The following is a 7,950-nucleotide window of genomic DNA, read 5'->3' as shown; positions in this document are numbered from 1 at the left end:
TGATTGATTTATTTTTTTTAAGAAAACATGCCTCTCAAAGCCGTCACCAGACTGTGAGGTATATAGGCTAAACCATTAACTAAGTACTTACTAGAAAACTGTTCAAAAACCCTCCAAAATACCATGGTAGAACATCAGGACCTTGAGGAACACCGCAGGAAAACTGATGCTGTGATTTGTATCAAACACTTTTGAGATGGTGGAACTGCATCTCCTCTCTGTGATTGGATGATGAGCAGCACTATTCTGGGAGCTGCTCAGAGCCCCCTTTATAATGTGGCAGAAGATATTTTATTTTTTCTAATTTTATTCCTATCATCATCATCCTATCATGCCACCGTGTTGTGAGGCTGTCTCCACTGCACAGTGAATAAAGTTTATCTTGAACCAGCCAAAGCTTTTGCACCTGAGAGAAACTTTTTCTTCAACAGTAATCAATATACGTAGGAAAGCCATACATCCTCTGAATGATCCGGATCTTTAGTTTGTGTTTGTAAAGTTTCATGACGCTGTGATTATATAGGACACTATAGGTCATTTTATACAGTGAGGTCAAGTTTCAAAAAGTGGTCGCTACAGTGAAATGGCCACCATGGGCACTAACGTTATCACATAGGAATACAGCTGGGTTCATTGAATTCACAAGTCTCAGCTTTGCAGTCAGACCCTAGCTATGAAACTACAGCACAGCTGAGGGACCCCAGTATGCAGAGATGTTCAAATAGGTGAAAATAACATTTACGCTGCATGCAAAAACTGCATGGCTTTTGCCTCAGACTGTGTGAGATTAGCACAACGTGAGCATTTCTGTAAAGGACAGACTGGTGGTGAGAGCTCAAAGGACTCCATGCTGATTTTTTCCCTTGCTGAACATTATTTATCCAGCTTCCTGACAAGTTGGCAAGACATGGCTGATACTAGCTTTAAAACTGAGCCTCAGCTTCTGAAAGAGAATAACGGCGCCCCTGCAGAGTTATCAGTTAATTCCTTGTGCACCTGAATACATGGTTCAAATAAAGAATTTGTCCAACTGTACTTCAAAATACATTATTATTAAATAATCAACAGCAGTGCACAGCATACTGCACATGGAAAGAATGAGATTAAACAACAACTTGAATGTTTTACTTTTTATTTGAATAGTGTTTTGAATGTGAGTCACAAACGGTAGTTTTATGCTAAATGAAAATGCAACATTACATCCAGATATGAAATGATTTCTGAAGAACACAAAAACAAAAAGCATAATGAAATGTGAAGCAAACGTAGCAGAATGTTTAAATAGATGACAAATCAGTGAATTCGGTACCAGATGTGGACGACGCTGTTTGACACTAACACAACCTAGTCGGCAAAAGATGGGTTGCATTCACAAATATTTATTTCCATTCTGATAAAAATGTCTTTATATCCTCCTCTTTTTTGCTCTCTCACTGCTACACTTTAGAATAATATCCAAACACTGACAGTACACGGAATGTGCTTAATTTAACATATGTAGATATTAAAACGGTCTCAGGCTCACCTCATTCAACAGGCTGGATAAAGAATATACAAAATCAGACAGCACTGTTATTGTGATTTTGTCTGGGATCATTCTTGTGTTATGGAGTTACAGAACTTATTGCTACGTCAGCCCAAAACATCATGCAAACATCATATGTGACGCCTGCAGTTCCACTATTCTTGCTAATTACCATCATGAGGCTTTATAGTAACACAGTCAAAGATACAGCGACAAAAACATGTCATCCTGATTACCATATGATTGACTTATTGTTGTGCTTTTATTCTAATTTTAAATACGAGTTCTTGAAATACTCTCATAATGACTCATTTTATTGTACTGTGTCTTTGAAATGATGCTAACTGCAGAATATGATAGTCTGGGGCCTTAATGGACTCTTCACTAAGCACCGCCTTCCTTAGTTACTGTTGCTATGCCTGTCAAGCTTTCTGTTCTCACACTGCACATATGCTGTTTCCATTGATAATGGTGGCACTGAATTCGTGCTAATTTTTGAAAACAAAAGGTCCTCGATTCCACAGAGGAGTTTGAAAAAAAGCAGCTTCTCATTTCTCACCGACTGATGTGGATTTTTTGGGGTAAAATGATGACTCTCGCGAGCAGATTTCATAAGTGTAATGTCAGTTAGCTAATGTAAGCTAATGCTACTGCCACATCTTCTTGAGTTAGCTGCAAAGTCTGTCTCCAGCTTACTTTTTAATGCTTTCATTTGACACAGTTTAAAATGATACTACTGTAAAATGGTCTGAAATACGATGAAGATACTTAACAGCTGTGTGCATTATGTAACGCTTAGCGAAGGGGCAATCATTAATACAAATGGATTTAGGCTTTTGTCTTTAAATTTTGTCTTTCCAAAATGCTTTATATGAATGTTTAAAAAAACAAACAAATTGCTAACATCCACTGTTACAAAAAAAACAAGACTGATATTTCACCTAGAATTTAAATAGGGCTGTGACAGAATTGATTTTTTTCTTTCTGGGGTGACACAGGAACATATTCTTGCAGGTTGGCAGTTTACTACAACATTTTATTAGACTTTATTGAAGCATGCTGTCATACACGTAGCATAGGTCCTTTAAGGAATAAGGCCGTGGGTAATGTGTGTGCAGCATGTACAGTAAAGCCATTTTCACATATGTACTCCGAACTCTAACCAAGAATCAGGTAGGGGTATCGTCCAAATGTGCCCTTGCACACATGCAGCACGCAGGAGTAGATTGTCCACATCAGACGTGTTCACACGTGTTGGAAATAATCCATATGGTTTAGGTGAAGGGCGGCGCCTGCAGAGCGTGCAGGAGGAGGGTGAGGACTCTTTCCGTAATGACGACTGTATTTGTGTTGATACTGATGCAAACCAAATCTCAAAATAGCCAAAATGATTGCAGTGGAGAAGCGTTATAGACCAGATTAGCTGACTCTAGTCTGCCTGCCTGCAGAAGAGACACTCATGATTCTGCATGCAGGACTTTTACTTTCACTTTTACTGTAAGCTGATGTTTTCACTCCAGATACTGAGTGGCTCTATTCACACATGGCAATCACTCAGTGTTAGGATTAGGGGGCTGGTAGTGTTAAATCCAGGCCAAAAGATGCAGACATTTGTATTCACACATACAGCTCCTCCAGATAGTCTCTGGACCTCAGAGTTGCAATGCATGTGTGAAAGGGATTTAAGTGAATGAAAGAGAGCAGATGACTGAGAATGATGGTGATGCCCTTTGTGGGACAGAAAGTTGTCAGTCTGGCAGTAAATGTACAGTTCATGGTTCATAGTTCATAGTTCATTAATAAGAGCTACAGCTTCTCAAGACCAAGAAAAGTCTCCTCTGTTGTGTCCCCACTTCTGGAAATGTTAAGGCGGTTGGCCTCGAAGGAAGCTGATGCTAGCGTTGGGCCTTTACAACATCTGCTTCGGTGCAATCATATCCCTTTCAGAGACTTTCTTTCCTGCAGCGTCTTTTTTGAGGCATGGTCAATTAAATCCAGAGCGATAAATCCAACGCTGAATATGGTCTATAGTTCTTTATTTATTTTTCCATGTTGTCAGCAATTGTTGCTGTTAGCATGTTGTTGTTGTGGCATTACCAAGAAGCGTTCGGTTGAGTCTGTCAACCAATCAGTGTTTGTATTCCTGACTTGTGCGTTACAGCGCTGATCCATAGTTGTATTAATAGATCTATGCGCTGATCTCAACATGAGCTTGACCCTTCAAAATAAAATTTGGGGTGATGACACTAATGAGTAGGGCTGCACAATTAATAGAAATTGCAGGTGGGACAGTATTTGTTCGTGGCAAAATATGTGTCAAAAAACATTCAAAAGAATGAATGTCATGAGTCAGAGATGTCTTGTCCTACAAATCAGATTATACAGACTTAAAAAAAAAGCATCTTCATTTGGTACAGATTCCTGCGAAAGATCGGCATCACATCACAGTCAGTATATAGGTATCTGTATTATAGTAATTTGGTTATCGTCAGCCCTAATTGAAATGGGGCTGGTCTAGCTACAGTGTTACTAAACAAGGCTACGGACACAAGAGAGACAAGATTTTATAAAAGTAATAAAGACTTTGGTAGAGATTGTCCACATCAGCCATCCTAAAACTCCTTTGATTTTGGCTCCGCAGAAAGCTTTTATTTAAGCAGATATTTAAAGATATAATGTGACTTTGATCCAAATCTTTCTATCTTCCTGAAACATGAACACCACCAACCAATGATCAAAACACCATGATTCTGAATCCTTACGGGCGAGATAAGATCCTACCTGAACACTCACTCAAACACAAACAGCCATCGACAGAACAAGTGGAAGCAGTGTAGTATTATAGTTCAGTATATGTACTGTACATTGTCTGGTAATAAAACTTAATTGTAAATGAGATGACATGATTTATAGTTTATGGGAAACATACTTCCTCTGTGAGCAACAATAAAAATATCTTGTCTGCCTCACACGGAGACAGAGCGTCAAAGAGCGGTGTGCTTCTAATAACCAACATAATGCAGTTTAATGTCAGACAGCAACTTATAAAGAGATATATAAAGGGTACTGTCAGCTGAAGGATACAGTGATAACTGGCCAACCTGCGAAAACACACTGTCTCTCACACACTCGCGCACACACACATATGCACATACAGTATCAAACGAAAGCTAACATCCAAAGTGCATTATTACATTAGCCCTGTATATCATAACAGATAAACAAAATACATTATATACATTTTTCTCGATACCAAACAAAGTCATGTAAATAAAGGTTTCTCTTTTGGTTTAATAGAATCCCAAAAGGTTTTCTTGCCAAGCTGTTGAGGAAGTCCACGGCAGCCAAAGTGCTTCTGAGAGAGATGGAGGTGAGTAGTCTTGTCATCGTATCTTTATATAAATAACAGTCTTTGCTGGCAGGCTGAGTCCACTCCTGTAAAACACGGTGTTGACAGCATTCTTCAAATATCATATAACGTGATACCATTTCCCTTTTTTGTGTATTTCTGATGCAGTAGCAGAAGACCGGCATCTTTTTTTGTCAAAGGCAGATTGATGAGAATATTTTTAAAGATTATTGTTGATGCATAGTCATTGTCATTCTATGGACACACATCAAAGTAAATTTAAATATACTGGAGCCATCGTGAGATCCTTAATCTTTCTGCCAGTTGAGGGACTTAATATAACAGATAACACATAATTTGCTGGTGTGGTCGTTGTTGATTAATGACCAGTTCATGGTTGTGTCCAGATGGGAAATATTCCATGAGAGTGACCATTTTAAAACCCAAAACATGGTCTTTCTCTAATCCTACCCGGCCACCGATTGCTCTAAAACAGTCGTGATCCTGTCAGAATTCTGTGCAACATAAGTTGACCAGTGGAATATTGATTCTGACATATCATATATGCAACAACCAGACATTTTGGTGATTTTGATGCTGGTAAAACGTTTAGTTCAACATTTGCAGCTTAATAACTCGTTTGGGCGAGACCACTACTTCTGTTGCTGAAATGTGCACACAGCTTTTCAGTGATTTTGGCTGTAAAAGGGTTTATGAGGTGCTTATCAACAGTCAGTGTCATACCTACAGTAGATGCTGGTTGGCACAGACCCAGGTTGGAGAAGCAGGGAAGAGTACCAGTATGGGAGCTAAGCAATGTACTGCTGTGGACAGAGTCAGCAGCAGTGGCGTAGATGACGTAGGGTTGGTGGGTTTTGTAAACCCATGGGCCCTCTTGTGGTCAAACTTTTTATTTTTTATTTTTTTTAAATGTAATGTTGCCGCGGTTGACCCTCGCAGCGGCAGGTAGCACGGAGTGTAACGTCAGACTGGGTCACTGCATTTTGTTGCATATAAGGGGGAATACGAGCGGCCCCTCCCAATTTGAACTGATCCATGCGTCTATTGAATGTGATTGGCTCAGCCGCTCAGACGGTGACCGTTATTTTTCTGGAAAAAAGAAAGAAAAAAGCAAGCAAGGTAGAGGAGATTTGCAAAGATGCTGAAAAGAAAGAAGCCACCAGAAAAAGAGATGTGTGGTGCAGATAAGCGTAGGGCAAAAAAGAAAAAAAAGTTAATTGAGGATGCGGCCAAATGCACGAAACTGACAGATCTCTTCTGTCGTGGTGGGAGGAGCCAGGCCAGTGACGACACGGGTCCGAGCAGCAGCACAGCCACAGCAGGTAAACAAGCCCAGTCCCCTTTGACCTCAAAACCCATGTGGAATGCAGCCCAGTTACACCACTGGTCAGCAGCAAAAGATAGTTTGACCATTTAATAAAAGGTCCACTTAAAAAGATCAATAGCAATTTAAATGTTTTTTTAAGCCAAATATCACCAAATCAACCAACGAAATCAGTCACTTTACCTTTGCATAATATGGAAAGTTGCTGCCTACCGTTATCTTGATCTGTTAGGTTGTTTGTGTTACTGTGTGACTTTGGTGACTCCAAACAAACTTTTTAAAACACAGAAATAACACGTTAACAGATAGAGGCAGTGGTAGACCAGTTACTCCCATGTTCTCCAAGGTAAAAGTACTTATTTTGTCTGTGGAGTTTGGTTGGTTTGGAGAGAGCAATACTTGACTTATGTAATGGTGGTTTACTGTCAGAAAAGACTTTGCTGATTACCTTGTACATAGCAGCACATTGCTTAGCTTCCATGCTGGTGCTCCTCTTTGCTTCTCCAAACTGGGGCGTGCTGACCAGGAAATACACTGACTGTTAGTAATTGTCTCATACAACCCTACTTCAAATAATCCTACCATTGTAATATTACAATCACATTATACAACAACGTGCACAATGAAGAAACAGCATACATAAATCTCATAAGAGTTTTGCAAATCTAGGGTTCCCATCTAGACATGACCCCAGTTTATTCAACTGACCGTTCACTAAACCCCTCCCACAAACAGAAATTGTCCAATCACAGTTTAACAACCGTAGCAACGTATGGCAGGTCTGTCAAGCAACTGGAAATCGCTGGTTGATGGTTGAACTAGAGATCTGTGCCCGAACCTAACAGGACCTGATAAGTTTGGGCTGTGTTGGGCCATATTTCGCATATTATTGATATTATTATTATTATATTATTATTATTAGTACTAGTATACTTTTTTTTTCATTTTTGTCCTAATTTTTGTCGTAGCTTATTCAAATTCCCCTCATTCCTACTGTTTGGTACAAGATTGTTAAGAAAAATTCTGGTCTATAATCAGGTTCAGGCTGAACTATCTTAATGAGGTACAAGTTGATCGGGTTTAGACAGAATTCTGCCGCTAATCTTCAAGCTCAACTTTTCAGGCCTGATTAAAGTTCTAGTTGATTGGCTGACAGTAGCCAGTTGGAAAATTTTAACATATCGCCCGGCCACAGAGTGACACTTTGTGTAAAGAGTTTGCACGATGGTGGGTTTTTGTATTGAGCAGTTTAAGACCAAAGAATGGACTGAACACTGTTTCTGCCCTACTGAACGCTGTAAATGTTAGCATGCCTGGCTAAATAGCTTGATGCCTGCAGCAGTAACCTAATGCAGAGTTACTTCAAAGAAGCAGCCTAGAAGCATTTCTTAAGCTAACTGGTGAGCTGACTATTAACACAATTAACTAGCTAGCTACAGCTGATAAAAGCTGCCAGTGAAAGTTGTAACTTCAACCGACAAAACAGATCAAGAACAGTCTAGAAATGAGCAGCCTGCCCTTGTCTACCTCTGTCTGAAATCGAAGACCCCTTGCTTCAGAAATTACAAAGAATTTTAAATAATATATGTTCTGCTGTTACTCTAAACTGCACATGTACCATGAGACACTGGTAGCAACCAGATGCAATTAAAGGGGATGGTGCTTGGTGAACGGTCAGTTGAGGACATTTCATAATCAAATCATGTGCATCAGCACCAGCTGAAGCCTGAA

The sequence above is a fragment of the Lutjanus erythropterus genome, chromosome 8 (assembly GCF_056507025.1).
Source record: "Lutjanus erythropterus isolate fLutEry1 chromosome 8, fLutEry1.hap2, whole genome shotgun sequence".
Taxonomy (NCBI): Eukaryota; Metazoa; Chordata; class Actinopteri; order Lutjaniformes; family Lutjanidae; genus Lutjanus; species Lutjanus erythropterus.
Note: the sequence above shows the minus strand (reverse complement) of the source record.